This window comes from Hypanus sabinus, chromosome 1 (genome assembly GCF_030144855.1).
Source record: "Hypanus sabinus isolate sHypSab1 chromosome 1, sHypSab1.hap1, whole genome shotgun sequence".
In the NCBI taxonomy this organism is placed as follows: domain Eukaryota; kingdom Metazoa; phylum Chordata; class Chondrichthyes; order Myliobatiformes; family Dasyatidae; genus Hypanus; species Hypanus sabinus.
The window spans coordinates 156,551,589-156,567,160 of NC_082706.1; the positions used below are offsets into that span (position 1 = coordinate 156,551,589).

Consider the following 15,572-nt stretch of genomic DNA (forward strand, 5'->3'; position numbering starts at 1 on the left):
TATATCCAGTGAAGTCTCTTTTTACAGAAAGAAGTTTTGAGATGAAATGTTAGCATAGAACACCACATTGGGAATATTAAGACATGCAAATCTTCATAGCCTAAAAGGCCATTCAAAACCTATATACATAATGTGCTGATATTTATCAAGTAAGATGTGCCTCATTTAATTTGCTTAGATGATTTACTGATTTTTGAGATTTTTGTCCATCTCATTTGTTTGCAAAAGAATGTAGTTGTTGGTATTCAATGAATACACATCAACTGTTCAGATGAAGGAAAGGCTATGGATGTTGTATACATGGGCTTTATTAAGGCATTTGACAAGGTCCCACATGGGAGGTTAGTTCAGAAGGTTCAGACACTAGGTATCCATGGAGAGGTTGTAAACTGGATTCGAAATTGACTGTGGGAGAAAACAGAGTGGTAGTGGATGGTTGCTTCTCAGATTGGAGGCCTGTGACTAGTGGTGTGTCTCAGGGATCTGTGCTGGGACCATTGTTGTTTGTTTTCTATATCAATGATCTAGATGATAATGTGGTAAATTGGATCAGCAGGTTTGCTGATGACACTAAGACTGGAGGTGTTGTGGACGGCGAGGAAGGCTTTCAAAGCTTGCAGAGGGATCTGGACCAACTGGAAAAATGGGTCAGAAAATGACAGATGGAATTTAATAAAGACAAGTGTGAGGTGTTGCCTTTTAGAAGGACAAATCAAGGTAGGACATACACAGTAAATGGTAGGGCACTGAGGAGTGTGGAGGAACAAAGGGATCTGGGAGTTCAGATACATAATTCCCTGAAAGTGGCATCGCAGGTAGATAAAGTTGTAAAGAAGGCTTTTGGCATCCTGGCATTCATAAATAAAAGTATTGCATATAGGAGTTGGGATGTTCTGGTGAGGTTGTATAAGACATTGGTGAGGCCAAATTTGGAGTATTGTGTGCAGTTCTGGTCACCTAACTATAGGAAGGATATCAGTAAGATTGAAAGAGTGCAGAGAAGATTTACTGGGATGTTGCCGGGTCTTCAGGAGTTGAGTTACAGGGAAAGATTGAACAGGTTAGGATTTTATTCCTTGGTGCATAGAAGAATGAGGGGGGATTTGACAGAGGTTTACAAAATTATGAGGGGTGTAGACAGAGTAAATGTGATTTGGCTCTCTCCACTTAGATTAGGAGAGATAAATACGAGAGGACATGGGGAAGTGGAAAGGTTTAGAGGGAACATTAGGGGAAAGTTCTCCACGCAGAGTGATGGGAGTGTGGAACGAGCTGCCATCTGATATGGTAAATGCGGGCTCACTCTTAAATTTTAAGAATAAATTGGATAGGTACATGGATGGAAGAGGTCTGGAGGGTTATGGACTGGATGCAGGTCAATAGGACTAACGGAATAAAGTTTCAGCACAGACTAGAAGGGCTGAATGGCCTGTTTTCTGTGCTGTAGTGTTCTATGGTTTAACACAGTTAAAGTTTGCACCACCAGACTATTGATTGGTCCAAAATATTGCCAAAGGCTGAATCAATTTTCCATTAAACCACTCACAAGTATGACCATCTCTCAGTAGCTGATGTTATCCAACACTAATGTACTTTAACAAAGACTTGGTAATTCATATTGGTTCAATTGACATTTTTCTTTGAAACTTATCAAACTGTTCATATTGAGCTCAGTTGTTCTCTGTCCACAGCAGTAGCTGCCAGACTCTTCTCTCCAATGTTTTCTTCTTGATGGGCATTTGAAATGGATGTTTATAAGCAATTTTATTTTCTGTGTGATAAATTGGATAGATACATGGATGGGAGAGATCTGGAGGGTTATGGACTGGATGCAGGTCAATAGGACTAACTAATAACCCTCCAGACCTCTCCCATGTGTGAAGGTGTTGTTGCACAGTTCTTTTCACGCAAGAGAACATGGAAAATACAGTATAATATTAGGTTTTGAAATGTGTTTGATGGCTCTGGGCCTCTGTATTCACTGGAATTCAGAAGTATGAGGGGTGTCCTAACTGAAACTGTATGTTGAAACATCTTGATAGAGTGAATGTTTCCTTTGGTGGGAGGGTCTAAGACCAGAAGACACAGCCTCAATAGAAGGGTGTCCTTTTAGAATGGAGATAAGGAGGAATTTCTTTATCCAGAGAGTGGAATTCTTTGCGACAGATATCTATGGAGTCCAAGTCTTCATGTATGTTTAAGGTAGAGTTTGATTCTTGATTAGTCAGGGCATGAAGGGATACGTGGAAAAGGCAGCAGATTGGGGCTGAAAGGAAAATTGAATCACCCATGATGAAATGGCAGAGCAGACTCAAGGGAACAAATGGCCTAATTCTGCTCCGATATCTTATGGTTATTTATTGACTACCGTTTTAAGCTGTTTTATAATTTTGAAGCAGAGCCAATTAATTCAGATTTCCTTTGCTTCTCTGAATCACTAGTTTTCCTGTAATCAGGGTTGTATCTTATGAATCATGGCTTTAGAGTAAATTAGGTATGCTCATTCTCCTTTCATATCAGATATATTTCTTCCTCCTAATTTATATACTGTATTTATTAACCTGAGTATCAAAGTCTTCTGTGAACATGCAAGTCCTTATATAGTTAAATGTTGCGGATTGGAAACTTGGCTCTTCACGTCTCAGATGTGGTTAAATCCAGCCAAGTGCTGAACTTCATTTGTGTCTGATAGTTGCAATGTGAGCTGTGGGTTCTCAATCCAGTACTAAATGAGATAACAACTGTTCCCTACTACATGGAGTTACCATTTACATTAGAGTACTTGTAAAAATGTCAAAAACTTAATAGCAAAGAGAAAGTAGCTTTTGGAGCAATCCTAGATATTAAAGTTCAATGTAAAATTTATTATTAGAGTACTGTACATACATGTCACCGATTACAACCCTGACATTCTTTACCTGCAGGCATACGTAGCAAATCTGTAGAACACTAACTGTAAACATCAGGAACTGTAAACAAACTGCAAATGCAGTTATAAATAAATAGCAATAAATAATGAGCATGATATAACAAGATAACAGTCCTTAAATGAGTGCAGCTATCCCCTTTTTGTTCAAAAGCCTGATGGTTGAGGGATAGGAACTGTTCTTTAGCCAAGGGTAGTGCAAGTCCTGAGGCCCCTGTACATTCTACCTGATGGCAGTGAGGAAAAGAGCATGGCCTGGGTGGCGAGGATCTTTCATGTTGGATGCTGCTTTTCTACAGCAATGTTTCATGGAGGTGTGCTCAGTGGTTGAGAGGGTTTTACCTGTGAAGAACTGGGCCAAGTCCACTATCTTTTGGAGGATTTTCTGTTCAAAGACATTGGTGTTCCTATACCAGGTCGTAATGTAGCCAGTCGACACACTTCCCATCTATAGAAGTTTGCCAAGGTTTTCGATGACATGCGGAACTCTGCAGACTCCTGAGGAAAAGGAGGCACTGTTGTGTTTTCTTTGCAATAATATAGTTCCAGGGCAGGTCCTTTGAGATGGTGACACCCAGGAATTTACAGTTACTGGCCCTTTCCATCTCTGATCCTCTGATTAGGGCTGGCTCATGGATCTCTGGTTCCCCTCTCCTGATGCAAACGGTCAATATGCTCTCCACTACACATCTACAGAAGTTGGTCAGATTTTTAGATGTCATGCTGGATCTTCACAAGCTTCTGAGGAAGTAGAGGAGCTGCTGTGCTTTCTTCATAATTGTATTTGCATGCTGGACTGGGGACTGATCCTCTGAAAGGATAACATTGAGGAATTTGAAGTTGCTGACCCTTTTCATCTCTGATTTCCCCTGATGAGAGCTGGCTCATGGACCACCTGTTTCCTCCTGAAGTCAATAATCAGCTCCTTGGTCTTGGTGATATTGAGTGAGAGGTTGTTGTTGTGGCACCACTCCGCCAGATTTTCAATCTCCCTCCTGTATGCTCTGGGAGTTCGTGAAGGTTCCTCCATATTTTGATAGTTGAAGCCAGCATAGAAGGCATTGAGCTTATTTGGGAGTGAGCCCTTGTCGTCATCTATGTCGCTAAGTTTGTGATAACGGTGATGTATTCATTGAGATCTTCTGAGTCCTTGGAACACGGTCCAGTCCACTGCCTCAAAGCAATCCTGTAGCCGATCCTCAGCCTCTCACAACCACCTTTTTTTTAATGGAACCTTGCTCTTTCTCTCTGCAAGTATGCAGTTAGGAGGACACCTAAGTGATCAGATTTCTTGAAATGCGGTCTCGGCATGGAATTGTAGGCAGGCCTAATGACAGTATACCAGTGGCTGAGTGTATTGGGACCCCTGGTGCTGCAGGTTATATGTTAATAATTTGGTAGAGATTTCTTTAATTAAGTGTGATTGAAGTCCCTAATAATGATTTGAAATCCTGTGGCCCATATCCCCCTAAACCTGTCCTAACCAAGTACATGTCTAAATGTGTTTTAAGCACTGCAGTTGTACTTGCCTCTATCACTTCATCTGGCAGATTGTTGGGGGTGAGGGACTTGATTCTCAAATCCCCTTTAAATTTTTCCCTTCCCATCTTAATCCTATGCTGTCACTAGTTTAGTTTTGATCTCCCTTTCTCAGGGGAAATGGATTGTGTGACTATCCACCTTATCTATGCCTCGTGATTTAATAAACCTCCTGTAAGGCAGCCCAGATCCTTTGTCTGCCCATCCAGTTTCTCCTTGTAACCTGAGCTGCCCTCTCCTAGCAACAAGAGTTTCTGACCTGAAACATCACTTTTCATTTCCTCCAGATACTGCCTGACCTGTCAAGTTCCACCATTTTGTGTGTGCTTATTCACCACTGATTTCAGGCTCTTTGCCCTGCATTTCCTTGGTGTGTTCTTGCAGCCCTTCGTAAATAAAGGCACAATATTAGCAAACTTATATTCTGGTTCCACACCTCGGGGGTAACAGCAACAGCGTTTAAGAAAAAAGCAATATTTCTCTTGTCAGTGCTCTTATCAGTTTCTTACTGTGCTCCCCACAATGTGCTATGATACATGTAGTCCAGCCCCTGCGATTTATCCACTCTTAAGCACTTGAAGATTGCCAAGACCACCTCTATCATAATATCAGTATGTTCCAGGATATCTCTTCCCTTTGTTGTGTAGTTTCCTTGACCTTTAGGTAACCTTTGATGAAAACTATTCATCTGTCTCCCGTGGTTCCACACATTAGACCAGGGGTGGGCAAACTTTTTGACTTGTGGGCCACAAAGGGTTCTAAAATTTGACAGGGGGGCCGGACCAGGAGCAGATGGACGGAGTGTTTTGGGAATACACCTCATAAGAGAAAATAATATATCATGGGATATGTAGAAAACATGTGCTTTAATTTCAATTGAAAATGAAACAAATTACAACAAAATATCTGTCTTTGAAGTCCCATGGTATTTAGCTATTTATTGAAATGACTTTTAAAACACTGAAAATTAAATGAATAAAATACAGCTTTTTTTTATAGTAACAGTTATTATTTTAAAGCACTGAAAATTCTGTTATCCTTCAAGATATTATCATCATCACTCTCCTCCTGCCTGTCTTTATTTCAAAAACGGTAGGAGATGCAGGTCTACTTGTCCTGCTCCTTCTTATTCAATTGTCCCCTGTGCCAAAACTCAACAACGACCAGCACAAGGACAGAACAGTGACAGCGCGCCAGTATGCAGAGCGCGTTATTTGATCTGGAGCGCATTTTTTATTTTGAGAACGTACGTGCACCTGCGCACTACTCATGTCCATCACTTAACAGAAATGACATGTAACATGTAAGGCTTATTGAAAAAAGATATTTTCAAATGCATTTTTTACATAACACAACGAAGAAACTTATTTTTAATTTCAGTGGGAACAGTGTTGTTGGTCTCCCTTTTTAGCCAGCACATCAAAGTCTGGATTTAGTTTTGTTGTGGCGATTCTCAGGATGGATCTGAGGGGTTGGTCAGTTAACTTGGATCTGTGGCTGGCTTTGTTGATGTTCATGACGATGAACGCCTGTTCACACAAATAGGTCGAGCCGAACAAAGAGTAAAGCGCAAATGTGGAGTAATACGCTGTACCTCAACAAAGGTCAATGTGTAGCGGTGTGCTACATGCAGCGCTAAAATTACGACACGGAGTCGGTAACTGCAGTCGAAGAAAAAAACTTTATTCGAAATCCCCAGCCTCACTTTTAAGCCTCCCTCAACCTGCCCCCCGTGGCGCAGAGGCTCCAAAGCTCTGTACTCGCAAATCCCCGCAGGCTATCTCCCTTAGCCGGAACGCTGGCTAATTGTGAGCCGGTTCGGATGTGCCAGGAAATGGGTCGCCACAAATGTATTTAGAGTGCGTCATCTATTGGGAAAACGCCAGAATTGCGGGGAAAAAACGTTAACAAGGTTTATTAATATAATTTCATCAAGTTCTGTGGGCCGGATTAAAAAGCTTAACGGGCCATATATGGCCCGCGGGCCGTAGTTTGCCCATGCCTGCATTAACGATCACCTTGAACCTCAGGGGGATTTATTTTCTCCTGCTTATTTTTTTTGCACAATATGCATATAGAATTTCTTGCATATTTTTGTCTACCAAGGATGTATTGTGTCTCCTTTTTACTCTTCTGATTTAAGTATGTTACATCTTTGTGCTTTTGTGCTTGCTTTGCTTTGCTGCTGTTGTCAATACATCTCTTGTTGCATTCCAAAGTTCTTCTGGTTCGACCTCTAAGTTTAGCAGGGCTTCAAAACTGTTGCAAACCTCTATGCTGAAAGAGCTTGGTATGTCTGAGAGATTGTATCTCTATGCTGAAAGAGTTCGGTATGTCTGAGAGGTGGTTTTGCTCATTTTACATTCTTAACCCTGAGCTTCACCTTGGCCGACAACAGTTGATGATCAGTATCACAGTCAGCTCCCGGATATGTCCTGCTCTTCAGAATATTTAATTTCCATCGTTTGTCGGTGAAGGTCTAATCAATCTGGAGCTGTCCATGTGTATTTGTGCCGAAGGTGTTCAATATACAGAGGTGGTTTTCTTGAAGAACTCACTAGCCATATTCTGCATTTATTTGGTGTTCCTAAACTGTTGTTTCCCATGATTTCCTTATTCGGAGATGTTTGAACTACTTTTGCATTGAAATCTCCTTGAATGAACACAACATCAGTTTTCAGAGTATCATCAGTGAGGCCGTGCAGGTTGTTGTAGTGTTCCTCAGGCTCTTCCTCCTCTGCATTGCTAGCTGGTGAGCAGTTGATAATGAGTGTGATTGGGAAAGGCTTGCATTGTATACGGATGGAGATTAGGCGTTCGTTCAATGGGTAGTAGCCTAGTACTGCTTTAGCTATTTCTTGCTTCAAGATGAACGCAACACATGCTCTTCCTCCTTTCTCAGATCCGGAGTAGTACATTGTACAGCTGTTCTTTGTTGTAAAATGACCTCTGTCAGACCATCTGATCTCTGTTGTTCCAATGATATCACAGCCAATTCTGCCAATTTCATCGATGAGAATGTGAAGTTTCCCTGTGTTCCTTAGAGTGTGAACATTCCAAGTACCTGAGGGTCTTTTTTCCAGCACTGGTTGTGTCAGATTCTGGGGTTCCTGGAAGAGGATTTCCCACAGTATCTTCATTATGATCAGAGGTACTTGAAGTGCTGCCAGCCTCTTCCCCAGTAGCATTGTTACCGTGATGCAGCCCACAGGTCCTACTGCCCAGTGGAATGGTTTTTGTCATTCATTGGTCCTGTCATAGAGTGAAAGTGGTTGTTTTGGAGGAAAGAGGATTCTGTGAGTGGTTCCCACGTCCTTCTCACAGCACAGTGGTTGCTCACTGACCAAATTCCCCAACTGTTGATGCTATTATGGCATTCTTCCGCCTGCGCAGTTGACATTATTGCCACTGACCTGCTGAGATCCTCCACCAATGCTGTCATCCAACACCCTGCTGCCAGTGTCTTCACCGTAACCCTAGTGAGGGAAACTGACAGGTGCTAGTCCTTGACCAAGGGACACCTGGGAGTACCAGCGACTGTTAAGAAGCACTCTATCATCCTCAAGGCCCTTGCGGACCCCTTCATAGACTACTTAAAGGTGTAAGACTGTTCAATACACCAAACTGTGGACGACAGTGATTCAGCTGGGCGTGGCACCACACCTAGTGGCTTTTCTAGAAACACTATGCTGCGCAATCTTCCAGCCTTCAGACCACATCTGGTGAGACTGGATCATTCTGCAATGGGAAAGGAGTCCACCAAGGCTGCATCCTTTCTCCACACCTTTTTAACACCTACACTGAGATGATCATGAGACTGGCGATTCCAAACAACACTGGCATTACAATATGAGGAAGAACCATCAGTCACTTGAGATATGCAGATGACACAGCCCTGCCAGCCACATCAGAAGAAGACCTACAGGCACTACTCAATAATGTTGCAAAAGTCTCTGCTGAATTTAGATTGCTGATAAATGGCAAAAAGACCAAAGTAATGGTGATAAGAAAAACTGCAATTCAAGCTGACATCCACATCGGAAATGACAAGTTTGAACAAGCGTCCTTTATATACCTTAGTACAGAACTAAATGTCACAAACAAATGCAGCAAGGAAATAAGGCGAAGGCTAGCAATGGCACGCATAAGCACTCCCAAACTCTGGAACATCTGGAAAGATAGATCCGTGAGCACTGACACCAAGATACACCTCCTCAAGAGTCTCATCTGGCCAGTAACCCTATATGGCCGTGAAACATGGACCCTAAAAGCAGCTGATGAAAAGAAGTTGACAGCATTTGAGATGTGGACATGCAGACAGATCTTCAGGGTATCATACATTGAAAGTAGATCCAAAAATTTCATCCTAAAAAAGGATTGGCATGAAACCAGTACTTCTGGAAACCATTATCCAAAGGAAACTTTGTAATTTTGGACACATCTCAAGAACTGATGGCACACTGGAATGCACTGTGCTTGAAGGCAGAGTAGAAGGAAGCCACTCCTGAGGCAGACAGAGGACAACCTGGATCAACAACACCAATAAGTGGACCAGCCTCACCACCAGAGATGCAAAAGGTTTGACTGCTGACAGATCACAGTAGAAGAAAGTGGTCGCCGAGGCTCTGGCAGAGTATGGCACATGATGATGATGATATCTTTGTTCTCATCAAGGGACTTGCTTGATCCTAGCTGTCTGTACCTAATATGCATGTCTGTTTTCTGAGCCAGAGCCTCTATGCCTAGTTAGCTGGGGTTCCCTAATCCTGCCCATCTTGCTCTTCACTTTAACAGAAGTATCTTGACCCTGAACTCTGTATACTAGACAAAGAACCTGCTACCAAAGCAGTGTTTGATTTAATAAAAGTTATATTGATGTGGAGCTATACGTTGTACCTTTCTGTGAAATCAAACCAAAGTGTTGACAGCTCAGCATATGTGCTACTGCTTAATCCATGTAAGTACTGAAATACCAACTGAGGATGTTTCAGTTTAATCTTTTACAAGCCACCCATTACATATGCTTGTAATGAGCACTAATTACAGTGAGAAAGGTACCATATATTTGATTCCAGAGCCATTGTGGCTTAGAACCTGTTATGATCTACACCGTAGAGTTCTGTTAGAGGTGATTGTGGAGATCCTAAACTCTGCTTATCTTTCAAAATTCAAAGGCTTCTGGAATTGTTTCCATGGTCTGAAAGATAATGAATTTGATCCCACTGCTTAAACATCTAGAAATATAGAAAACCTTCAGCACAATACAGGCCCTTTGCCCCACACTGTTACTATGCGCACGATCAACGCCTCTCAACATCTTATACACCTCTATCAGGTCACCTCTCTCCTCCGTGGAGTGACAGAGGATAAGGCCGAGTTCACTCAAACTGTTCTCATAAGGCATGCTCTCCAGTCCAGGCAACATCCTTGTAAATCTACTCTGCATTTTTTCTATGGTTTCCATATCCTCCTTGTAGTGAGGTGACCAGAACTGAGCGCAGTGCTCTAAGTGGGGTCTGATCAGTGTCCTATATAGCTGTAACATTACCTCTTAGCTCTTGTACACAATCCCACAGTTGATGAAGGCTAATACATCATATGCCTTCTTAACTAGATATTGAACCTGTGCAGCAGCTTTGAGTGTCCTATGGACTTGGACCCCAAGATCCCTTTGATCTTCCACACTGCCAGGAGTCTTAACATTAATACTATATTCTACCATCACTTTTGACCTACCAAAATGAACCATCTCACACTTCCCTGGGTTGAACTCCATCTGCCACTTCTCAGCCCAGTCCTGCATCCTATCGATGTCCCATTGTAACCTCTGAGAGCCCTCCACATTATCCACAACACCCCCAAACTTTGTATCATCAGCAAACTTACTAACCCATCCCACCACTTCCTCATCCAGGTAATTTATAAAAACCACAAAGAGAAGGGGTCCCAGAACAAATCCCTGCACAACATCAACCTCCATGCAGAATATGACCCGTCTACAACCATTTTTGCCTTCTGTGAGCAAGCCAGTTCTGGATCCACAGAGCAATGTCCTCTTGGATTCCATTCCTCCTTACTTTCTCAATAAGCCTTGCATGGGGTATTTTATCAAATGCCTTGCTCAAATCCATATACCCTACATCTACTGCTCTTCCTTCATCAATGTGTTTAGTCACATCCTCATAAAATTCAATCAGGCTCGTAAGGCATGACCTGCCTTTGACAAAGCCAGGCTGACTATACCTAATCATATTATGCCTCTCCAACTGTTCATAAATCCTACCTCTCACGATCTTCTCCATCAACTTGCCAACCACTGAAGTAAGACTCAGTTGTCTATAATTTCCTGGGCAATCTCTATTCTGTTTCTTGAATAAGGGAACAACATCTGCAACCTTCCAATCCTCTCTAACCTCTTCCATCCCCATTGATAATGCAAAGATCATTGCCAGAGGTTCTGCAATCTCCTCCCTCACCTCGCACAGTAACCTGGAGTATAACTTGTTTGGTCCCAGTGACTTATCCAACTTGCTGCTTTCCAAAAGCTCAAGCATATCCTCTTTCTTAATGTCTATATGTTCAAGGTTTTCAGTCCGCTCTAAGTCATCCCTACAATCGCTAAGGTCCTTTTCTGTAGTGAATACTGAAGCAAAGTATTTATTAAGTACCTCTGCTACCTCCTCTGGTTCCATACACACTTTTCCACTATCACACTTGATTGGTCCTATTCTCTTGCTCTTCACATACTTGTAAAACGGCTTGGGGTTTTCCTTAATTCTGTTCACCAATGCTTTCTCAAGGCCCCTTCTGGTTTTCCTAATTTCATTCTTAAGCACCTAACAGCTAGCCTTATAATTTTCTAGATATCTATCAGTACCTAGTTTCTTGAACCTTTAATAAGATTTTCTTATCTTGACTAGATTTTCAATAGCCTTTGTACACCACGGTTCCTGTACCCTACCATCCTTTCCCTGTCTCATTGGAACATACCTATGCGGAACTCCACGCAAATATCCCCTGATCGCTGTCCAATGCTATGGTAAAGGAGATAGAATTGTGATCACTATCTCCAAAATGCTCTCCCACTGAGACCTGACACCTGACCAGGTTAATTTCCCAATACCAGATCAAGTACAGCCTCGTCTTTTACTGGCTTATCTACATACTGTGACAGGAAACCTTCCCGAACACACCTATCAAACTCCACCCCATCCAAACCCCTAGCTCCAGGGAGATGCCAATCAATATTGGGGAAATTAATATCTCCCATCACGACAACTCTTATTATTACACTGTTCCAGAAACTGTCTCCCTATGCACCCCTCGATGTCTCTGTTACTATTGGGTGCTCTATTAAAAAAATACCCAGTAGAGTTATTGACCCCTTCCTGTTTCTAATTTCCACCCACAGAAACTTAGTAGACAATCTCTCCTTGACTTCCTCCTTTTCTGCAGCCATGACACTATCCCACCTCTTTTGCCTCCCTCCATGTCCTTTCTGAAACATGTAAAGTCTGGCATTTGAAGTAGCCATTCCTGCCCCTGAGCCATCCAAGTCTCTGTAATGGCCACCACACCATAGCTCCAAGTACTGATCCATGCTCTAAACTCATCTGCTTTGTTCATGATACTCCTTGCATTAAAATAGTCATATCTCAAACCATCAGGCTGAGAGTATCCCTTCTCTATCATCTGCCTATCCTCCCTCTCACACTGCTTACTACTTGTGAGGCAACTACCCCTTCCGTCATATCTTCAGTTTGGTTCCCACCTCCTAGCAATTCTAGTTTAAACTCTCCCCAATAGCCTTAGCAAACCTTCACGCCAGGATATTGGTCCCCCTGGGATTCAAGTGCAATCTAACCTTATTGTACGGATCACACCTGCCCCAAAGGAGGTCCCAGTGATCCAGAAATTTGAATCCGTTCCTCTGGCTCCAATCCCTCAGCCATGCATTTATCCTCTACCTCACTCTATTCCTATTCTCACTGTCACGTGGCACAGGCAGTAATCCTGAGATAACTATGCTTGTGGTCCTGCTTCTCAGCTTCTTTCCTAACTCCTGGTAGTCTTTTTTCAGGACCTCTTCCCTTTTGTTACCTATGTCATTGGTACCAATATGTACCACAACCTCTGGCTGTTCTTCCTCCCTCTGTAGGATATCATGGATGCTGTGAGAAACATCCTGGTCTCTGGCACCTGGGAGGCAAACTACCATCTGTGTTTCTTTCCTGTGTCCACAGAATTGCCTGTCTGACCCCCTAATGATAGAGTCCCCATCACTGCTGCCATCCTCTTCCTTTCCCTACCCTTCTGAGCCATGGGGCCAGACTGTGCCAGGGGCACGGCCATTATTGCTTCCCCCAGGTAGGCCTTCTCCCCCAGCAGTACTCAAACAAGAGTACTTGTTGTCAAGGAGAACAACCACAGGGATTCTCTCTAGTACCTGACTCTTGCCCTTCTCTCTCTTGACTGTTACCCACTTATCTGTCTTCTGAGGCCCTGGTGTGAATATTTGCATATAACTCCTCTCTATCACCTCCTCACTTTCCCTGACCCAGACGAAGGTCATCGAGCTGCATTTCCAGTTCCCTAACCCAGCCGTTAAGGAGCTGCAGCTTGACGAACCTGGTGCAGATGTAGCCGTCAGGGAGGCTGGGATACCCAGTACAGAGCACCAGCCTCACAACCGTGCTTCCTGTTCCTTTTCTTCACAAGTAACTTGCTTCGCCTCAACCCATTATCACCAAAGCTCTCCTACTCTGACTGACCCCCTACTATTATGGCACCCGCTCTAGAATGCTGTCTTTTTAAATTCTTCCTGCCGGTCTAACTTGCTGATGTCCTCTCACCTGCATAGTCGTGCCTCGATTAAACCGCTGAAGAAAAAAATGCTTATTAAAAAAGAAAAAAAAATGCCAGGGAACTGCAGACATGTTAGCCTAACATCAGTAGTAGGGAAAATTAATAGTGAAGAGTTTAATAATATCTTGAATTGAATAAATGAGCAGCATCTGCATTCATTCATGATAGAATAGACAGAGTACCAGTGAAAGTGAACTAAAGTTTTTAGAATGCCTTCAATGTAGTTGCACAGAAGGTTAGCCAGCAGGTTTGGTGCATATGGTAATATACAGGTGTCCCTCCCCCTCCCCCCTTACAAAGATAGAGTGTTCCTCTGAAACCTTTCTTAAGCCGAAGTGGCGTTAAACGAAGAACCATTAATTTATATGGGAAAGGTTTTCGTAAAAGCGAAAATCCTCTTTGTAATGCGAAAATAGATTAGTAATGTAGGTCTTTTATAAAAGCAAAGTGGTGTAAAGCAAACATTCTTAAAGCGGGGGGGACCTGTACTGATGTTTTGGAGAATTGCTCATAGTGTAGAAAGCAATGTATGGGAATATACAGATTTTGAGTTGGGTTATAACAAGATGGGTTTGGCAGGGAACAATGCTCAGATAGTTATGATCTATAATCAGCAATTTTGCTTTTGGAGACAAATAGTTACAAGTCTGCTGCGAAATCAAGTCTTAGTTGGACTTCAAGAGAGGAGGATGTAAAGAGACTTTAACAGAATATAGATGAGTTGAATAATCAAGCAGGGATGCGGCAAATATATTAATGGAGAAAACAGAAAAGCAGCTTCTTAGTAACACAAATGAAATGCTGGAGAACTCTGCAGGTCAGGCAGCACCTATGGAAATGAATAAACAAAGTTTCAGGCCAAAGCTCCTGTTCAGCTGCTTAAGTGGCAAAAAATTTCGGGTTAAGTGGTGAAAGATGTGGGAAATTTACATTTAAAGGAGGTATTTTACTCTCTCTCTCACACACACACACACACCCTTTTGTTATGAGAGGATTTGAGTACAGGAGTATCATTGTTGACATTGTTATAGGGCTTTGTGACTGCAGCTGGAATATTGTGTACAGTTTTGGTTCAATCTGAAAATAGAATATAATTGCCGTGGAGTGCAGAATAGATTGGACAGTTTCCATTGAGAGAAAATTTGGTGTTTGAAAAGGAATTTTTGTAGACTAGACCTATATTCCATGGAATTTAGAAGAACAAAAGTACAATTTACAATGCTTATCAGGTTTGTAGCAGTACTGATTTTCCTCCTCCTTAAGTGATCTATCGCTAGGGTTCATGGACTCAAAATAAGCAGTAGGCCATTTAAGAAAGAGATGCAGAGTGTAGAGAATCCTTGGAATTCTCAACTTCCAGTCCTCAATCTCATTCAAAATACAATTATTTTGGATATTAATGAAGCCAAGATCTATGCAGATAGGAAAGAAAGTGACATTGAGGTAGAAGACATGTTCTTGATAAATGGGGTGGCACAGTAACGTAGTGGCTAGTATAGTACTTTACAATACAGAAGACATGAGTTCAATTCCCACCACTGCCTATATGAGGAGTTTGTACATTCTCCCTGTCACTGCATGGGTTTCCTCCGGGTGCTCTGTTTTCCTTCCACAGACCAAAGACGTGGTTGGTTAATTGGTCATTGTAAATTGTCCTGTGATTAGGCTAGGATTAAATTGTTGTGTAGTGTGGTTCAAAGGGCTGGAAAGGCTTATTTTGCGCCGTATCTCAATAAAATAATTAACAAGCAAATTGGCCTTCAAAGGCCAAAAAGGCTGATTACTTCATAATTTTAGTGTTCATATGCAGCTATTCAAATCTTTATCCACTTGCCTTTATCCAAGTCAAGTCACTTTTTTTATTGTCATTTCAACCATAACTGCTGATACAGTACATACTAAAAATGAGAATATTTTTTCAGGACCAGGGTGTTACATGACACAGTACAAAAACTAGACTAGACTATGTAAAAAAACGACTTAGAAAAAAACTACACTAGACTACAGACCTACCCAGGACTGCATAAAGTGCACAAAACAGTGCAGGCATTACAATAAATAATAAACAAGACAATAGGGCAGTAAGGTATCAGTCCAGGCTCTCAGTATTGAGGAGTCTGATAGCTTGGGGAAAGAAATTGTTACATAGTCTGGTTGTGAGAGCCCGAATGCTTCAGTGCCTTTTCCCAGATGGCAGGAGGGAGAAGAGTTTGTATGAGGGGTGCGTGGGGTCCTTCATAAT

The 15,572-nt window shown here is 42.2% G+C and overlaps 1 protein-coding gene across 3 annotated transcripts in view; it reads left to right on the forward strand.

Moving 5' to 3' along the window:
- Nucleotides 1-15,572, forward strand: part of lpin2 (lipin 2) — a 116,869-nt gene that overhangs the window by 41,738 nt on the left and 59,559 nt on the right. The window lies entirely within an intron of this gene.